At 37.6% G+C, this 21,998-nt stretch overlaps 1 protein-coding gene across 2 annotated transcripts in view; it reads right to left on the bottom strand.

Moving 5' to 3' along the window:
- Positions 1-20,197, bottom strand: part of Bnc2 (basonuclin 2) — a 385,553-nt gene extending 365,356 nt beyond the window's left edge. Inside the window, exons 1-2 of one of the 2 annotated variants that reach the window (XM_048783916.1) lie at positions 19,238-20,197; positions 17,006-17,254 (exon numbers count right to left, since the gene is read on the bottom strand). The gene's annotated coding sequence lies outside the window, so the exon portion shown is untranslated. The remainder of the gene's footprint in view (positions 1-17,005; positions 17,255-19,237) is intronic. The other variant, XM_048783917.1, reaches the window with a different exon arrangement.
- Between the last annotated feature and the right edge of the window lie 1,801 nt (positions 20,198-21,998).

Raw genomic sequence — 21,998 nt, 5'->3', positions numbered from 1 at the left:
GGGAGGGAGAAGGAGGATGTTCAGCTTTATAAAAGACATTTCCCTTCAAGTTGTGGATCAATCTTTGGCAACTCAAATATTAAAGGCCTTAGAGAAGTCTACGATTTCAAAGACATTTATTATGACCTCTTTAATAAACCAATATTTGCTAATATAATCACCCTTAAATTGTCCAAATTTGAATGCATATATTCCAAAGTAACATGCAAACCCAAATACAGAGTTCACAGTTAAACTTCCTATGTCGTCCTTTTTAAACATTTCACCTTTACAGTAAGCAGGTAACACCGCAAATTGCAATATTTCACATAACAGATATTGGTTAGATATTGTTCAAACAAGAAAAATAGCTCAAGGATTCTTATTTGGAAGAGAAGCAGGAAAACTTATCATTATGTGCCAACTGCCCCACTCTGAGAATATCTGGAGGGGCGGCCCCACCACATCACAGTGATTCTGCTTGTCTCAAAGACTTACCAAGATAAATTAACCACATCTGTCCACTGGGATTGGCAAGTGCTTTTTTGTTCCCTATTAGTTCTAAGGCACTCAGAGAGATAATGCTATTCACTGTACCTCATGATCTCAAAGGAAACAAACACTTGAGACGATTATCTCTATCTAACTTGCACACCCCCAACCCTCAAAGTATAAATATTCCAAAGGAAAAACCTACCATGAAAAGCAATTATGGGGACATAAGACCCCAATAAATTACTCAACAAATAAACAACAAGAAATACACCCTTATTTGACCAGTCTTCAAGAAAACAATGCCCAAACCAAACTCTTAAATTGTCCTTAGAACAACAGTCCAGTTATTAGCCATTGGGAACTGAAGATACTAGAATATTCAACACCAAAAGGTAATACCACACTAAAGCATAAGATAAACGCAAACCAACTTACAGATCATAAGATAGACATTTTGCAAATTCACTTTAAGTGACTGATGCACAAGACAGTCCAAGAACATGTCTCCCTGTGATCAGCACTCATAGTCCTAGTATCTGGTTGCTACAGAGCAGTAGAAGTCATTAGATCTGAAGACTACTTGAAATTAAGATAACTAAATTTTTAAAAGTTTTTTTTTAAAGTTTTTATGCTCTTTTTTAAACTGTTATCCTTTAGATTTGATCCTTAATGGAAAGCATTCATTCTTTCTGAACCAACAGAAAAAGAAAATCTTAATCTTTCTTATCTGCATTTTCGATATACTTTCATTTTTTATGTTACCAATGGAGATCTGATTTTGATAACCAAATTCAGTTCACTCCCTATAATAAGAGGAAAGCATGAGACAGCAATGGAGGGATAATTCTCAATCGCCAAGAAGTCAGGTCTATAAAGGTAGCAACCTGGAACACATGGGTTCTGCAGGAAGACTAGCCCAGACTTCCCTGACCTGAGGTCAGAAACTGCTCACCCTTACTTCCCCTCGTTTCACCTAAGCTTTATCTCATCCATTTATACCTTTCTCTCCTAATTTTGCTCACCCAGAAAAAGATAAAAAATGAAAGGGGAAGGGCAGAAATTACTACCAGTATTACTGATGATAAAAATATAGGAATAACAACAGTATACTAATAAAAGCTAACAGAGCTTACAACACTGCCATAAAAAAAGATGCTTAATGTGAGTCACACATAGAATTTACAATTTTCTCTTGGCCACATTTTTAAGAAGTTGTTTAAAAGATTGGATATTAGCATATTTTATTTAACCAAAGGTAATCAAAATATTATTTGGGCATGAAATCCATATAAAAATTGAGATATTTAATGTTACTTTTTCCTATCACAAATCTAGTGTGTTTTACATTTACAATACATCTCAACTTATACCAGTCACATTTCAATGCTGAAGAGCCACATATGGCTAGTGGCTCCTAAATTGGATGGTGCAGCCTTACAACCTTCCAGGTGCTGGTCTAACTGCTTTAAATGTACAGATTCATTTAATCTTCACAACAATCCTACAAGGTAAATACTACCATTATTCTCATTTTACAGATGAGAAACTGAAACAAAGAGCAGAGAACCAAAATCACAGGATGGTAGGTATCAGAGCCAAAATTCAAAGCTTGGCCATCTGGCTACAATGACTATGCTATTTATTAAGAACCTACTGTGTGTATGACAGGCACAGAGCTGCAGGCCTCAATAAACTCTCTGTGCTCCTCAGTACAACCATAGAAGATAAGTATTAATATCTTTACATAACAAAATACATTTAGAGTAGGGACATTGTGCCTTCCCAAGAAACACATGGTTGAAGACACTAAGGATAACTAGGTCCTGCACTAAAAGAATATATAGTCTAGTAAGATAATATAAAACCATTAAGGAGTGACTAGATCACCATGTATAATTAACTAAAAAAGAGATACCAAAAGTATTATGGTGATTTAGAGGGGAAACTCTTGATCCATTAAGAGAACAAGGCCTTCAGGAAAGGGGTAACATTTTAAATGGACTTAATTAAGAAGACCAGGAGAAAACACTACAAGAGCAAAGGCAAGGAAGTAGAGGAGAAAAAAGCCTTGCCTTGCATTGAAGAAATGGCTAAAAGAAATTAAGTGTGGCTGAAGTGCAGAGCACAGGTAGGGTACGTACAAATCAGATGTGGGAAAGTTATCCAAGATCCACATCATGGAAAACTCAGACTCTGTCAATGTCTGAGAAAAACCAGTAACATTATAAAAATTGAGCTTTAGGTAAAATTTCTCCAGCAGCAATGTACAGGATGGACCGCAGTTGGAGAGATTGCATATAGAAGGCTGGTACGCATGCTATTCAAAGAGTTGAGGCAGTCAGTTGACTCTGAGGCTCTGTGGATACAGAATCCTTAAGATCTGGGATCTTCAGTTAAGTCAAGAATGATAAGAGTTTCAACCCTCGGTGATGAGTGGAGTGATGGAGCCATTAGCAGAAACCATGGCTATAAAATGATCCAACTAGTATTCTGGTTAACCATAATAAGCAGGTGGGAGTTTTCCCTTTCTTATTCTTTCTTTCTTTTTTTTTTTTTCCTTTTAGCCTAAACTTTCTGCTGTATCTGTACTTCCCACATTAAGATTTACATATTGGCTTTATATCTGGCTCCTACTTTAAAGAACTTCTTTTCTATCAAGTGAATAGTTAGTGGTTAGCAGAAAATGGTAAGGGGCATTATCTTTCAAGTAAGACAGAGTTACCTCAACACCTCACATATCAACCCAAAGACAAGAAGAATCTCAGATCCTTACTTCCAGCACAGTTGAATAATGCTTTTTAAAGGAATTAATGAACAACCATGCCTAAAATACTGGCCTTTTCACTTGAAGTTCCTTTGTTTTAAGTAAAAAGTTAAAAAACAATTTCCCTACTGCCTCCTTGCCTCTTGCCTTTATTTATTATTTTTCATGTTTAATTAAAAAAGACTTCCACTTTAAGCAAATATCCCCCCCCCTTAATTACCCTAACGGTAGTAGAACTGCATAAATTTTGCCCGAGGTTAAAGCTGGAATAGAGCCTAATCACTAGCTTGAGACATTGTTCTGGCCAAGGAAAGCAGAACACATTTTTCCCCGTGTGTTGGAACAATACGTAGGCACTTCCATTAAGACTTCCTTCACCCAGTGCTGATTCTGATTAACACCACTTTCCTCATTCATGCGGGAAATCTGAGTGTTCTTCATACTACCACCTAAAGACTCAGGTAAAGAACCTCAATGTAGTGGAGTTCAGGTGCACATACGTCTTCAGTGGCAAACAGGAACACACATGCTACTCCAACACCACTGCACACCAACTTGGTAAGCCTTCCTTTGATTCAGCGGGTTTTGTTCTGGAAGAACCCTCAGATCTTTCTGCTGATTTCCAAGAAGCAGCTTTACAAACACAGTGATAAGAGCAGGTAGAAAAGTCAAGGAGAAACAAATATATGTAAAATAAGTGCCAGATAAAACAATTAAACAATTACAAGTATACACTTAGAAAAATTAGAAAATTAATGACACTTAAAACACATAACAAATGGCTCTCAAGGACAAAAGGGACAAGATACACATAATCACAGGTGTGTGTGGGAATATATTGCTGCTTTTTTTCCTTAAGAGGCCCCAGTCCAAATTCTCAGGCTTAAGTATGTAGTCGTACATGTGTGGTCTAAAGATGCTCAAAGCACTTTTCTTATCCTATAATTCAATCTAGTAATAAAAGTATGGTGCTCTGGAAGAGCAGATTCAGGGCAGCTGGTAAATTTCACTGGAATCAAATGATCTCATCTGCTAACCATCCAGGACTCTTCAAAGTTTGGAAATACTCTTGTGTCACTGACCATCTCTCCAGCAACTGACAAGGGACGTGGTAAGGGCGAGGAGGCAGCTACCTTTCCATTTAGGGAAATTTCCTGCATTGTAGTTCACTATTCCACCCAACAAGAAACTCTACTGTCCCTTGTCCCAATTTGAAACTCTATCTTTGACGTGAGTAGCTGAAGGGATCACAAGTTACTACCTACTTAGGTAAACATTTGTATACACACCAAGTAGACCGGTGGCTTTGTGCTGTAAAGGACAAGAGAAACTAGAAACTCTACTACCTGAACCACTAATGCACTCCTCTCTATGGAAAATAATGCCCAACCCTCTTTGGAGATAACTGGCTGCCATCTGAAGATAAATTCACAAAAATCAATGATGATAATTTTTATGGTTTGAATCTTAAATGTCTTCCAAAAGCTTGTATTTTGAAAGCTTAGTCCCCAGCTGATGGTACTATATAGAGGTAGTGGAAACTCTGGTTGGGACCTAGTTGGAGAAAGGTCGCTGGCGATATGCTTTTAAAACATACAGATTGTCCCCATCCCCTGGCTCTCTCTTCTTTCTGATTAATAGCCATCATAAATTGAGCTGCTATGTCACCAAGGGCTCCCTGCCATGATGTTCTGCCTTCATAAAGGCCCAAAGCCACAGGATCAAGCAACCATGGGCTGTAAAATTCTGAAATAGTGAGCCAAAAATCAATCTTTCCTCCTTTAAGTTGATTTATTCAGGTATCTCATCATAGCACTAGTAAGTTGAGTAACACAATAATAACAGTTTTAAAATAATGGTAGAAAAATATTTTAAATGAATAATGGTAATAAACATTTCTTATGCTAGGGATATTTAGAAAACACAGGGTCTGCAGTGGTAAAGATCTCAATTAAAATTCAAACACCTAGGACAACCCACTTAACCTTCAAGTTCCTATTTCTTCACCCAAAACATCAGAAGGGTGAAGAAGCACAAATCCAGAGAGCTGATATGGAGATAAAAACTGAGTGGTGTTGATGAAAATACCTGGCCCACTGAAGGGCTTTCACAAATATTCCTTCATTACTCTCCTTTCCCAGGATTTAGTTCACTGTGCCTTAAAATTAAAAAAAAAATACAGAGACCTGGCCCACCAACAGGAGTAGACCCTCAGGGTCCTACATTTCTTGAGTTCTCACTGTGTTCCAGGCACTGGTTAGGGCATTTGATATATAGTTTCTTTACTTTCTATAATCATGGAATTTGATTTAGTTTTTAGGGTCAAGAATCGAAAGCACAATTTCTTCAAAAAGGAAAAAACCAGTGAATAACACCAGTTTTTAAGACCATGACAGTTTGTTTGCCTCACTGTTTTGATGCAAGCTTGATTTACATTCATTATTTGTGCTGCTAGCCTGATGCCAACCTAAATGTCACAGAAAGGGAAGATTGGGGAGGGGGCTGGAGAAGGACCAAAATTGATACAAAGTGAAATTGCCAGCAGAAGAGATGAGTCTACAACTCTGAAATATAACAAGAAAAGGGGAAAAAGAATTAACACAGGAAGGAGGAAGAGAGGGGGCCAACGTGGAAGTTTAAGGAGGACACTAAAATGGGTGCCTGAAATGAGCTCCATGAACTTGGCTATACTTAAGACACAGGTGAGGGGCTCAAGATACACAGCAAGTCATCAGAAAACAATGGCTGTTATGGTGCTTATTATTGTGACTTTACCTCTCTAGGCCCCAGTTTTCTCAATCATCAGAGTTCACACTGGGTGGCCAATTTTAAGGAAGGAAGTCTAAATTTTTAAAAATTCACGAAAAGATGTGAGAGTTTCTTTTGATTTTGTTTTTTGTGGTACTGGGGTTTGAACCCAGGGGCACTCTACCACTGAGAAACATCCCCAACCCTTTTTATTCTGCAACAGGAAGTCCCCTAAGTTGCCAAGATTGGCCTCAAACTTATAATCCTCCTGCCTCAGCTTACCCAATCACTAGAACTGTAGTCACTAGTGCACACTGCTCTCAACTTTTTAGTTATTTTTTTTAAGGTTAAGTATTAGCATGGTAATCAATACCTGTAATCCCACTTAATCACTTGTCCATGTAGAAAACTAAACAAAAGTTCTAACAAAAATAAATGAACAAGTAGAGGGCCATTTCACAGACCAATGAGAAAAATGTACCATGAATTAAGAAGTGAAATTAACCCTCTGTGTTCATGTTCAAAAAAATTTGGGATAGACATAGTTATGCTGATTTGAACATTACACACTATATACATGTATTGATGTATCACAACTTACCCAAGTGTGAATATTTTTTGTATCAAGATAAATAAGTAAATAAGAAAAATAAAATAATTAACATTTGTAAGCTATTTGGACAAGAAATTCTCAAGGGAAAAAGAAAACAGAGATGGTATCTGATAGAATTTATAGAGTTAATAGTAAGATTATGATTCACCTATTTCTACTTAAAATACTAATTGGAAATGTATCATAATTTTTAATAAACTCAATCATAGCAGAAATGATACTCTAATGCTAACAAGTATAAAAGGGCTCATGAGATATGCAGTACAAACTAACATCCTCAAGGATTGCATACTATTAAGATTACCTTTGGAGGCTGGGATGTAACTCAGTCCTAAAACACTTGCCTCTCATGCACAAAATCTGAGGTTTGATTCCCCAGGGCAAAATAAGAAAAAAGGAAGGAAGGAAAGAGAGAAATAAGGAAAAAATATAATTTGCTTTTTGGTATTTGGGATTGAACCCTGCGACACTTTACCACTGAGCTACATCTCCAGCCCTTTTTATTTGGGGACAGGGTCTCAGTAAGTTGCTCAGGATGCTTTAAACTTGTCATCCTACTGCCTCAGGCCTGAGTAGCTGGGGTTATGCACCACCATGCCTAGATCCAGAAGATTAACTTTATGTTACACACCAGTGGATATCCATACCAAGCACTGGGCAAATGCCAGCTCACTCAATTTCCACAACTCTTTGAAATATGTATTTTTAATCTCTAAACTTGCAATAGTAAGACCAAGAAAAGTTAAGAATTTGTCCAATAATTATCAAGAATATAAGTAACAATAAATGTTGGCGAGGATGTAGGGGAAAAGGTGCACTCGTATGTTGCTGGTGAGACTGCAAATTTGTGCAAACACTATGGAAAGCAATGTGGAGATTCCTCAGAAAACTTGGAATGGAACCACCATTTCACCCAGTTATCCCACTCCTTGACATATACCCAAAGGACTTAAAATCAGCACACTATCCGCCACACTGATGTTCACAGCAGCTCAATTCACAATAGCAAAGCTATGGAACCAACCTATATGCCCTTCAATAGATGAATGGATAAAGAAAATGTGGTATATTTACCCAATGGAATATTACTCAGCCATAAAGAACAACAAAATTATGGCATTTGCAGGTAAATGGAATTGGAGACTATTATGCTAAATCCCAAAAAACCAAAGGCCAAATGTTTTCTCTGATACGAAGATGCTAACACCCAGTAAGGGTGGGGATAGAAGTTCAATAGATTAGACTAAGGGGAAGAAGGAAAGGGAGGAAAGATGGGGAAAATACTTTAATTTATGGCAAGCACTGGATATTGTTTGAATTTTTTAATTAGGAAAGAATTTTAAATTAATTCCAATACCAAATATTTCCCCCCCACACCCCCACACCCCCCAAAAAAGAACTTGCCCAAGGTTTTATTACTAGGAAGTGGAAGAATCAAGATTCAAATGATAGGTTTATTTGGCTCCACAACCACACCTTTTAACTATGCCTCAAATTTCATTAAAAGATACCCAAGAAACAGTACTTCAGATGGAAAGCTTGTTACTCTTCAGAGCATATCATACTTTGTTCCAAATTAATGGCATCTGCATATTTGGCTAAGCAAGGTCACTAACAATATGGTCCTAGAGGAGAAATATTTCTCACAAATACAGATCATATTATATAAAAAGCTAATCTTTTTTTAAGCTGGACTGCAAGTACAAAATAAGGGCTGGGGATAGAGCTCAGTTGGTAGAGTGTTTGCCTTGCATGCACAAGGCCCTGGGTTTAATCCCCAGCATCACTAAAACAAAACAAAACAAACAAAAAAACTAAAATGGGCAAAGTATATAAAGGGAAGAGGATAAAAGATAAAAAGCCTGCAGTGGGGTGGTACTCAGCAGACAAACCCGAACACCAAACAGCAATGGGCAAACCCCAGACTACAGCGATGAGCACTTAACAGGATTCAAGTAGGAAATACGATAAAATAAGTCACAAATAGCAACAGGGTGTGTAGGTCTCAGGAATTTCAATTTTACTTTTACACTTTAGACTCTGTTGTTTCTGATGAGGAAGCAGGTTGACTAAAGATACTTATTTGCCTTAATACATTGAGCAAAGAAAAAAATATTTTTAAATTTCCAATGCAAGACAATGATCCAGGAGCATAGTAGCCATGGGTCCTTTAATGAACATTACCTCTCTTTTGTGTAGATTTTAAATGAGTACAGTTCATGCTCTGGCCATCAGAGTCTCAGCCACCACTACCAAAGTAGATAAGGTAAAATAGCAAGGGCTTATGTTGGAGCAAGCCAAATAGCACAAGTTGCAAGCAGTTTGGAAAACAGTATAATATCTAAGAAGAGCCTCCAAATCCCAGGTCAAGTGTACAGAGCATAACTGACCATGCAACAGGTTTCAGAATAAACAAACTACATCCAGTCTTTCAGCTTTTTTCTCTACCTTCTTATCTCTAAAATGGAAATTGTAATTTAAATTAATACAAGTAACACTATAAAATGTTAGGTGCTACAACTACATTAAATGAAATATACTTTGGTATTCTAGAGATATGTACACACAAAAACAACCCAGTAAGTGATATTACCTGTAGAGTGTTTTCAGATATTTGTATGTACAGTAGACAAACAATCACATATTTTAAAATTAATGAACATATATCACTAAAGCTGTTCATTGTATTATTTCTTCACTGAGCAGTCACTTACATCTTACCTAGGAAGGATTTAAGCAGAAGAATGAATGAAAACACACACACACACACACACACACACACACACACACACATCCACCCTGAATTTTTTTTTTTAGTTGTCAGTGGACCTTTATTTCTTTTTTATTTATTGAGATGTGGTGCTGAGAATCGAACCCAGTGCTTCAAACATGCTAGATAAGCACTCTGCTACTGAGTCATAACCCCAGCCCTCCACCCTACATTTAAAGAAACATTTGACAACTTCTCAAAGTAAACTGCATAGTGATAAATAAACTGAATATTGGACCAAAAAAGCTACAAACAGAACTCTTCAAACATAAGCATCTTCATACAAGGCCTAAAAGCAGTAGGAGTTCCCAACTTTGATTTGTGAATCTTACTCCAAAAAGTAGGCATGTGATCCTTAAGCTGTACATTTTGAGAGTCCTTGAGTGTGTGTTAACACACCCAAAGCAGGAGTGAGCTGAAGTGTAGTCCATCCCCCACCAAAAAAAAAAAAACCCTCAAAAGAAGGATTAAAAAGAGTATTAATATGCATTAAGTTCAACTTAAATCATTATAATTTTTTCCTGTTTCTTTCCAATTCTCATAAGGATATTTGTGGTGGCTAAAGTAAACTAAAGAAAATGCCTCACAACTTACACTTTGGAAATACAAACTTTCTGAAATGAGACATTACAAATATAATTTCCAAGGAGCAACTTTTATAAAGTAATGATCTCAGAATCTGACCACTCCTCAAATATTCAAAGTCCACTTAAACTACATGCCAATTTTCTACTGAAATTATAATAGTAATTATCAAATAATATAACTTCTGCTGTACGTTAGGCTTCATACTAGGAGGCAGGGGTAGGAGGATGTAGGGTGGGTGTGTGTGTGTGTGTGTGTGTGTGTGTGTGTGTTTAGGTATTGGTGATTGAAACCAGGATGCTATACAACTAAGCAACATTCCCAGTCCTTTTTATTTATTATTTAGGGACACAGTTTTGCTAAGTTGCCCAGGCTAGCCTTAAACTTGAGATCCTCCTGCCTCAGCCTCATAAGCAGCTAGTATTACAGGAGTTTACCAGCCTACAAAGCTTATAGTCTAATATTAATTCATTCTCTCATCACAAAAAAACCATAAAATATGCTTACCTTTCATTTTTTTTTTAAAGAGAGAGAGAGAGAGAGAGAGAGAGAGATTTATTTTTTAGTTTTTCGGCGGACACAACATCTTTGTTCGTATGTGGTGCTGAGGATCGAACCCGGGCCACACGCATGCCAGGCAAGCGTGCTACCGCTTGAGCCACATCCCCAGCCCCTACCTTTCATTTTTTAAAAAAAGAAACTTGCCCATAGTCAGAGATGAGTTATCCAACCCCAAGTGAGCCTAGATGCAAAGGCTCATGTTTTCAAACTCCCAGTGGTATTTAAAGTAGGGCTAGTGCAGCATTTTACAGAAAACTGGCTGTTTCCTATTGCATAGCCTTTAAGGAAAAAGTTCAAAAGAAAAGAAAAGCAGAAGAATGACAATCCATTAAGAACTTACAGATAAACTGCCTGAAGCTTGTTTGAAGGCTGATTTCTGGAATCAGAAAACATCTTAAAAACTCAAATGTTGTTGTCATTTACCCAAACATGTCAGATGCAATATTAAAAATTCTCATCAAGAAAACACTATGGTGACAGGTAAGTGAAAAATCTTAAAATAGGGGGCTGGGGTTTTGGCTCAGTGGTGGAGCACTTGCCTAGCACATGTGAGGCACTGGGTTCGATCCTCATCACCAAATAAATAAATAAATAAAATAAAGATATTGTGTCTATCTATAACTAAAAACAAATTGAAAAAAATTAAAATAGTGTTGTATAAATGGAAAAATTCTAGCTGAAACCTCTTGATCTAGCTCAGAAATTAATATTTTCAACTACATGAAACGTTAAAAACAAAACCTTATAATATCATTATTATTCTGCAAATTTAAGTATGTCAACAACTTAAAAAAAAATTTAAAAAATTAAAAAAAAATTTGTTTGTTTTTGGTGCTAGGCATTGAACCCAGGGCCTCATGCATGCCAAGCACCAGCTCTACCACCAAGCTATGTCCCTGACGTAACTATGTACATTTTAAGCTAAGAAAAGTTACAGAAGCCCTGAACTCAAAATGTACTATATATTTACCTTTATATTACTTATGAAGTGCCCCTTTTGCATTATTGAAACTGGTCAAGTAGTTTTACAAATTTAGGCAATGATTTTGCTTCATCGATTTAACATCTTCCTCTACACAATGACTAAAAGTGTGTCAGTTCCCTACTCAGTTATCCAATGGTTTTTCCTTATATAGGAAACGGAGCTGAGTTTCCAGAAGAGAATCAACTATGTTGTTTTGTTTACAAAAAGCACATTGAATACTTTATTAAGAAGCAAACCCTTAGTGTTCATTAAATTTTGCTCAGTGATTCCCTTAACCAACAAATTCTTTTTTTTTCTTTTATATTTATTTTTTAGTTTTAGGTAGACACAATATCTTTTTATTTTATTTTTATGTGGTGCTGAGAAGCAAACCCAGTGCCTCACGCATGCCAGGCGAGCGTGCTACCACTTGAGCCACATCCTCAGCCCTAACAAATTCTTTTTCTGAAATACTGAGAAGTAGTTTGTATGTCAAATGTTGAATATGAAATCTTTCTAAGTGGCATATCAGAAGCACACATGAAGCTGGGCACTAGGGCAGGGCTGATATCCCAGCTACTGAGGAGGGGAGGTAGGCAGGTCACTGGAGTCCAAGAACTCAAGATCAGCCTGGACAACATAATGGGAGCACTTCTCCAAAACAAGCAAATAAACAAAAAGAACTTCACACAAAATTTTTTTAACTTAAGGCAAACAAATAATTTAAAGTCCACTCAGGAAAAATTTTGACTGTTTTGATTTCAATACTAAAGTAACAATTGATATGTAGAAACTCTGTGTCTTTTTTTAAAACAGGTGGTCTTTGACTACCTAGAAAACTAAACTCGGAAGGAAGAGAAAGCCAAGAAATAACTTCAAGTTTTCCCCAATAAGGACATTCACTGGCTTCTTCTAAAGGTTTTCTTCCTTCTCGTAGAGTGATTTTGAGATTTCATTTAAATCCCTAACAGCTCCTACCAAATTATATTAGAATTGTGACCTTATAAGATGCCTACAGATGATTCTAATTAACATTAGTTTGTAGAATGGATTAATAAATGTATTTTGTAGCTCTTTGCATAAATTACACATACATCGTCCATGAATCAATAGTGAGAATCTAAGAATAATTCCTGGAAAATCTACAAAGAAACCCAGGTTGGGGATAATAAGAACCTTCTGAAATAGTACTTTTAGAATAATTAATAAATATAGGTTCTGACTGCTCTCATTATTGTTGAAGTGGTAATGAACCAAATGATGGTGAGGGAGAATATATTAGTCATTGCCTCCACACTGTGTAGTGTTTAATTGAAGGGTTTTTTGTTGTTGTTGCACCATTTTTTAATAAACATTTGGTTATTTTATGATACAACAATAATGATACACAAAAAAACTAAGTCTAAAGGCAAAATTTAAAAGAGTTGAAACTTCTGGAAACTCAAAGGTCCCTTCCTCTGTGGCTCTGGATATGACCTATTTACATTCTGTCTTTTTTAGGGGGTGGGGAATGGAGTGCTGGTGATTGAACCTAAGGCCTCACAAATGCTAGGCAACTGCTCTACCACTGAGCCATGTCCACAGTCCCACATTCTTTCTAAAGGCCACACATATGACACTCTTTCTAGTAAAATCTACTACAACAAAATAAGAGGGGTACAAATGCACTTGCTTGTCCTCAGTCGCCTCCTGGTCCCATTCCCCTTGCTATCTCCATGATAAGCATGCTCTGAGGTGCTTTCGTATTCTTAATGCTCAGGCAGCAATGATGACTGAGAGGCCCCCAGGCACCTCAAACCAATGCTGTCACTTCTAGTCACTGCTCAGCTCAGTTAATGCCATGCCTGTCATGACAAGCATCAGCCACCTTAAGGCACCACACCTTTGCCTCCACAAAACATACCATTGAAAAAGGTATGAGCAGAGAGGGAACCTGTTTTAGGGTTGCCAAGGGAAGCCAGCCTTGTCTATAAACAGCAGAGAGACAATGAAAGAGAGCCCAAAGCCACAGATACCACATGACCACTGGCCCTGAGTGCAAATAATTGTCCTACTTCCTGTGCATGGATGTGGGGGGTGGGGACAATGACATATGAAGATACAATTTGACCAGGCTAAAGTGGGTTTAGTCGTCAGCCTAAACCTGCCATCTGGTGTTAAGATATAGCAGATCACACCCCAGATGTGTTTCTTCAAACAAATCACATCTTTTTTCTTACCCCTCTTTTTTCCCCCCTTTTCTATATAGAAAGAGGTGCCTGCCAAAGACACAAATCAGCTGAAGTTTACTTTACATTAAAAACTCTTGTACTCACACCCAGATGAGTAGGTATGTCATTTTACACACTCATATCCCCTAAACAACCACTTTTCAAAAGTGGTATAAAGAGATGCTGAGCAGAAAATCATTTGTTCACTAATCGTCAACCCTAAAAGTTGAGGCTATCCTTAGTCACTGAAAACGGTTTCATCTGGAAAACGAAAAGTGTTGCAGGGAAGGAAGGAGAGTTCTGAAATCCCTGTCCTCCTCCATATTTTCATCTCAGTATCTCATTCCACAATTGGGGTGGGGAAGGGTTATGCAGTGCTATCATTTGCACCTCATTACACTGGGCTGGAGCTTTGAGAAAGCTGATATTCCCTCTAAATTTTTACAGATGCTTCTAGTTTACCAGTTCATGACTGCACTACTAGAAAAGACTTCCTGCCTCTAAACTGCTCGCTGGCATGTATGCTGAATTTCAAAAATGCCTGAAAAAAGTAAACCTTTGTGGTGTTCTCTTAACTTTCTTCCAGGGGGAGGGGAGGGTCACCAAAACCAAACCAGGCAAAAGCTTTTTCTCCTATGGACTGAGACAGCATCTCAGAAATACTCCCTCTAACTACTGACTGTTCATCTCAATCTGGAAACCACCTCACAAAAATATTCATTAATAGAAAGGTATTTGTGGAAGGTGTTCTTCATCGTAAATCATGATTGTGACATGTTCAGTAAGTTGTGGAAATAATTCGATCACAGACAGCCTCTCACCTGTGCATATACTTGTGTCTTATTTCATGCGTGTCATTTGGAAAACACTTTGGGACAGAGAGACAGGACACTTTCTAAACCACCATCCCTCTTTGTTTAAAGGCTCCAGGGTTTTTCGAAGTTCAGGGCAGGTGACACTGGTCTGTTCTTAATCTTTACTGCTGTAGCAATGTTAAGGCAGATGACGAGGGACACAAATCCCCTGATGGAACTGAACGCATTCCAAGCTCCCCGACCCACTCAAAGCTGTAATCCCCTGCAGCTGGATCTTACTTACCACCATGCACAGCTAATACATTTTTTAAAAGCTAGTCACTGGTGACAAATGTAAACTGGACAAAGCAGCTCCCCCTTCTCCCTGCCTCACTCCCTCACCCCTCAATCTTCCCCCATAACCCAGAGACTTGCTGTTTCTGTGATGGATAGGACCTGCCTTTTAGAACCACCGAGCCTGTGCCGTATAGCTCTACTCTAAGTGACTAGAAGGTTTTAAAAGCATCTTCAGCTGTCAGACTATAACAAAAACAACAAAAATGTCATCCTTAACACAAACATTTCACAACTGAGAAAACCCTATAAGTTGAGATTATCACTGCTGTACTGAATCCACTATTTATTTAGCTATCACATGCAGGCAAACTGTTCTGGCACCCTGGCTGCTTGATTGAATTAAGCTGGCTGCTATATTCTGGGGCATAGAAAAATAAATGCAAAAGAAAAATTTAAACTTGAGGAGATATATATATATATATATATATATATATATATATATATATATATTCCCTTAATGTTTTACTTTAGGAAGAAACTTGACTGAAATATAGTGAACAAGTAGCCTTTATGGTGGGTAAGTATGTTTTTCACTATGAATTCTGAGCACCCATTTAAAAAGCAAAACCCTGTAACCCAAGGGGACAATAGTTCTGTGCTGGATGAAATCTCAAAAAACCAGTGCAACAAATTTTGGAAAACCACAGCCTAAAGATGGATAGAAGGACAGTAGAAAGGATACATTGGGTTATTTAAATTAGGGGGAAAGTAATCTTAAATGGTATCAAAATGACATAAAATAGAGATGACATTTCAATAAAAGGACAAGCTAGACTCTTCACCTGATGCAGAGAAACCAAGGGTTAATCTATGTGACTTTTTTGGGGGTTTATTCTAGTTACCAGATAACCAGCATTAAGTGCTATGATTTAAGTGATATTACTGATTAGACTTGGAGATAGCTACCACAACACTGACTACAACACTTAAATTGCATTAGGTTTAATTACTGCAAAGTTACATCTGGAGAGGGAAGCATAATTTTATAACCACTCTCAGGATTCTAACTTAGGAGCTCAGTCCCTGCATGATGCATACTTGCCCAAGTAATTGAGGCCCTGAAAGGCACCACAATTAATAATGTGTAACTAGCAGAAACACAAGTAGAAGAGACAAGAAGCAGGTATTTATGAATTAAATTCGCATCTATATATGTGACCTCTTGGTGTCCTCTTACCTTTTTTTGACAGCAGGTACTCCAACCTCAGCAGGAACCATGCAACAGAATTTTGGCAGGCGGTGGAAAGAGAGGGCATTACACCAAGGGGGAAAGAATTAAGTCAATGGGCTTGGAAGAGTCCAGCTCTGATTTACTTGTCACCCATATTCCCAAAATCCAGGGAATACAGTTAGCACATTCAATCAAAAGGCAAAAATAAAAACTCTGTTGTTGATGGCGAAGCTAGTGTCTGGGGACTGAACCTAAAAATGGGCGTGTGCATGGGAATTCATGAATGTGGGTGAAAGAGCAAGGAAAGGGGGGTAAGAGGTAACTATGTGCACATGTGCACAAGTGCATATAAAGAGTATTTTGTGGTACCTGTGAAACACAAGTGTGAACTGCACATACTGCATTTTTTAAATACTAAAATAGAGCACAGAGATACCAAACAAAAAAGAAGGAAAGAAAACGGGCCCCTATGATTTAAAAATTTCAGAGTCATGATTATTGGCAACGTACAAGTTTGAATCCATATTCCATGTCCACTTGTCCAAAACAACATTAAGGCATGTTTAAATTCTCCATATAACAATCAAAGATGGCAGTACTTTACAGCTTTATCTTATGTGTCTATTATAAAGTACAAGTAGTATTTCTACTTCATAATACAAAATGGTCTCAAATTCCCGTATCTACAATGATACATTCATGCTGTAAAATTGTCAAAAAACCTACCAAAAAAGTACAAGTTAAGCCTAGGAGGGGAGAAGGACTGAATTATAACAAGACATTTTCATGTGCCTTCAAATGTGAATTTAAATTGGAATTTGTTTAATCAAACCTTTTAATACTAAAGTATTCTATAATTATGTCCGACAAAAATCTCAGGTACAAATATACTTGTAACTAATGCAGTGAGAAATACTGATTACATCTTTTAGAAAACCCACAATAAACAAATCATATTTAACTGTACTTCTAGGAACCAATTCACAATACTTACAAAAATCTAACTGAAAATGCTTAGTCTTAAGTATGCATAAACCCTTCCAGTGACATGCATATAAAATGAATACTGTCTCTTTAAGTTGAAGGACCTGCTATAGTTTGGTAGTATGAAGCCAAGAAAAAGTTCTGAAGTTTAACTCTCAGGAGCAAACATTTTCTACTTGTGAAGTAAACTCTGTTGAAAGACAGCAGACTATGTCCCACCAGTAAAAACAGGAAAGTTTGCAGCCAGTGACAGCTTTGCCTACAGAGGAAAAAAAAAAAGTGTCATAGACTCACTTTATTAAACCATATGCTCATTGCCCTGTGAAGAAAGCAGGGTCACTAATTAGTTCATTCTGTGAAAGAAGCCCTTCCTGATCCCGTTGACTTTTGTCCCCCTGGTTAGCTCCAGCTATTTCTGTCATGCAACTTGAAAATCACTGGAGGGAGGAAGATCGCCATAACAACCGCTGAAATGATCTTGTGGAATGTGTCTAGTGGCACTGGAATAACCTGAATATGTGCTCCAGATGTGTCGGCTGTCAGGAAAAAAGTAAACACATCTGATGGACAGCGTATGACTGGATGGCCTCGCAGCGACTCCAGAGGCTGGGGGAAGGGCTGGTGCAAGGGGAGGGGGCTGGGCGCGGGGCAGGCAGGGCCAGGAGCGAGTGGGGTGGCAGCAGCAGTGAGGCACCCCGGCCAGGGAGCACTGGGCGCGACTGTTCTGCCGCGTCCCTCCCTGGAGTGGCCTCTGCGGGACTGCAGCGGCCTCCGCGAATTTCCGTCTGGCACGGACTTGTGAGCATTTGGGAGCAAACTAAAACATGAAGCTGAGAGGAAGGGGGGAGAGAAGAGAAGCGGGTTCAGAGCGCTTTCTGTCTAAAATATTAATGGCAACATGTTTTGAAAGCATTCTATCTTCAAGGGAGGGCTGTCTCCTGGCCCCTACCCTCCTCCCTCTACCAAATGAATGGCTATTTTTTTTTTTTTTGTCCCATATGCATAAGGCTGAAGCACTCTTTTTATTAGGTGACTAATTACGCTGCCCATCTGAAATGTTGTCCTTTTTGATGGTGGAGTAGTTCCTTGGGCTTTCCCAAGCTGGACAAGTGGGTGGGTGCCCCAGCTGAAAACATTTTGAAAAAGTGTTTTTCTAATGAACTACACAAAAATGACTAGAAAACATGATATAGGCCAAAACACATTTTCACCTTAGTTCCTATCCTCAGGGGTGTTGGCAAAGAGAAGGATTTAGATATGTGCCCAGTGCTGAAGGTCCTGTAACAGAAATTTTATAAACATCTAACACTTAGTAGGCATTTGTTGAATATTTGTTGAATCAAATTAGTTTTTAAAGAACCAGATTCAAATAAATGCTACTTGGGTTCTACATATAAACAGTGGTAAGGATTACTTAAAAAAGTAAGTAACCAAGTTTAAAAATACTTAAGAAAAATAAGTGGGGAATTTATTTCCCTAAGGGAACAAAAATGCCTCCTTAAAGAAAATAGGAAACACCATATCCACACTATAGTACACAAACCACCTACTTGTGCACAAATCCACCACATTTTAATGCCTACTTCTCCTCCAATAGTTTGCAGAATGAGACTTAAGTTTTCAAGAATATGTATTAAAATGTTCACTACAGACTTCCCATAAATGCTTACATCTGTGAAAAGGCTACAAAGGTTTGTCCAGAAATTTAAAATCTATGTCAAAAGCTTTTCAAGCAACATATTCCAGATTTTCTTTCAAAAACTCTGCACAATTATATTTCAATAAAATTTTTAATGGTTTTCCAACATGGTCTAAACAAAGAACCAAACCGCACTGGAGAACAATTATCTCTATAAGATACACAGTTAAGATATAAAATTGCCTATTTAATATCTAAAATTCTTTAAATTGCTTATGCTTAAAATTCATTAGGACCAATAAATTCTATCACCTCAGTTAAGTAAAGGCCCTGTTCACCTGGTACTTTCATTCCGGATGCCTGCCAACTTGCAAATCTCGTTTCAATTTGTAAGTATCTCAGTACATTTTCCTCCTTTGATAAAACTCATTTAGTGACTCAAATTCTAGAAGTGGATGACCAAAGGGAAAAGGAAAACTATGAGAAATTATTATTTGAGAGCAGGAAATGGAACAAATCTTCAACTCACTCTTTACTCTGTAATTCACACATTTAACCTGGCAGAGAAAGACCCTAAGGATGTTTGGGGGCTGAAGGACTTACAATTTGAAGAAATAGGTGAAAGAACAGCAAGAGTGGATGGCACTGCTTCTGCCTTCTAGAAATTGGATTCCACTGGCAGCTGGCTGAATGAAACCAATAACAGATTCACGGTCATGGAAAATGTTTCATCCTCTAAACGAAAACGTCGTTATTTCCTTGTAACAGAAACTGTACTTCTTGACAAGTTAGACAACCTAAAATAATCATTGCCAAGGTTAAATTTACAAAATTTGCTGGCAACCTCTAAAAAAGAAATAATCTGGGTATTTGCAATTTTTACAGAGCATACTTTATTATTATTCCAGTCTAATCTAGCCCCCGCTCTCCAAATTAAAAGACTTCAAAATGAACTGACAGATTTCCAAATAAAAACTCAAATATTTAAAAGCTTTTATAAACCAAAATTATTAATGTGCACATTCGTACAATGAAGGGCCAAATGCCTCAAAAGATGGATGAGCATCAGTGACTATTTTCATTCTCCTTGATCTTAGTATCAACCAATAAGCAAAAAGTTTGTGTGTATTCAAAGAACTGGAGTGTTTTTGTATGCATTTGTGTGACATTTCTTATCCATCTCAAATTTCCTATAATGAACTTAGTTAATTTTTATAAGACAGATGGCAAATAAACATCAAATCTTATAAACGTCAAATACAAGGTAATGATTTTACATTGGGAGGTTTTGCTTGTTTGCATCAAAAGATTGGAAAGGAATGAAACCTGGAGTTAATGTAGGAAGTATTCAAGTTCTAAGAGTCATATGATATCTATATGAACAGATTTGGCGGCTGGGCTATACAATTAAGTCTGTGACTCAAATCAAACTTCGTACATGTATTCTACCCTTAACCTGTGTTTTTGTTTTTTGTTTTTGAGAGAGAGAGAGAGAGAGAGAGAGAGAGGAGAGAGAGTGAATTTTTTTAATATTTATTTTTCAGTATACAGTGGACACAACATCTTTATTTTATTTTATGTGGTGCTGAGGATCGAACCCAGCGCCCCACGCATGCCAGGTGAGCGCATTACTGCTTGAGCCACATCCCCAGCCCTAACCTGTGTTTTTTTAAAAACTCAATTTAGTGCTCATTGGTTATAATAGTTTCTCAAACCAGCAGCTTCTTTCAGACAGTGTCATACATTGTCTCCCCAGAATGTTTCTATTTTAGTCCACCAAGCAAACAATGGCAGTGGTTACAGCATCCACAGATTATTAGATACGTAAACCTATCAAGCAAGATCTAGGAAACTACAGTTCACCAGCATGGTTTTGGGGGGTGTTTGCTTGTTTGTTTACCATTCTCTACAGCACTACCAACCAGCACATAACTATTATTAAGTAAGGTAAAGGCCAGAAAAGTTGAAGAGTCCAGCAAAGCAAAACAAAACAAAAAACAAGAGGGCAACGGGCAAGCCAATCCACTGGAATTCCAGCTGGCAATGAGTAAAATACTGTAATGCTGTTTCTCGGTTGCAAAAGTTTTTAAATGTCCATATAAGAAGGCTTCATTCATGTGGCACTGCTTCAGGAACAGAAACAGAAGAAAGCTACAGAAATGAATGAAACCAACATCTAGACTTAAAACACGATTTTCTGACTCCTGTGAAAGAAAACAACCAAGATTATGGAGAACAGCATTTGAAAGGATATGAACAAGAACTCCTTACTGCACTCTCACTAAAACTACAAGGAAAACTTCAAAGGAAAAGAAGATGACACTATTAAATGGAGTTAAATGCCAATAGAATAAAAGAAGAAAATCCAGAAGGTTCTTTGAGGTCATCAGTCATGTGTCATGCTATCAAGGGAAAAGAAGCCATGAAGAAGCAAAGAATTCCAGAGAAAAGCAGGCAATCTGTGAAAAAGAACAGAGAGAACACAATATGTTCTGCCCAATTTTAGAGGCCTACAAGAGTCCCTGTCAAGAACATAACTTCAACATTTGATCTGTTTAGTATAATGTCATCAATTTATGCAAGCTTTCTGAAGCCCTCCATCCCATTCATATCCTGACTATAAAACAAGTGCATCGATGTATACTAACCCAAGCTTTATAATAAACAAAATATTCTCTTGAGGGGATCTGTGAAATTCTCAAAAGACAAAACCTAGCAATGTACATTAACTTCTAAAATAAATATTTTCTACATAACATTTAGAAGGGGAAGAAGAAAGAAGTGAAAAGAGCTGAACAAAAGTTGAGAAAAGTCCCTATGTCTAAATTCTTTCTTAAACCAGACAAGAACGGCGCCTTACAGAAGAAGTTGGTTGGGGGCTGGGGTTGTGGCTCGGTGGTAGAGCGATTGCCTCACACGTGTGAGGCTCTGGGTTTGATCTTTAGCATCACATAAAAATAAATAAATAAAGACATTGTGTTCATCTACAACTAAAAATATATTTAAAAATAAAAGTTGGTATGATACATAGCCTTCACCCCACAACTCCATATGTGGAGAAGGGGTAGAACACAAGCCCTCATGACAGTGACACTCCCCACAAACCACCCCTTCTCTTGCCACCACTGACTTCACTCCCTACTTCCAAATGACAACTGGCCTATTCATCAGGTGATGAATTCTTCTCTCAGAAGCTCTCTTGCCTAAAAGAAGAGGGCCAAGATTAACAATGAAATCCAAACACATTCTTCTGGACAATTTCAACCTTCTGTCCCTATAAGCATTTTACCAGGATTGTTAAAAAGTAAAGAAAATACCCACTTTGAGTTTGAACTCCATTCTTTTTTCCATTTCCTGGAACAGT

The sequence above is a fragment of the Marmota marmota genome, unplaced genomic scaffold (assembly GCF_001458135.2).
Source record: "Marmota marmota marmota unplaced genomic scaffold, marMar, whole genome shotgun sequence".
Classification (NCBI taxonomy): domain Eukaryota; kingdom Metazoa; phylum Chordata; class Mammalia; order Rodentia; family Sciuridae; genus Marmota; species Marmota marmota.
This window is presented reverse-complemented; position numbering and strand designations above follow the sequence as displayed.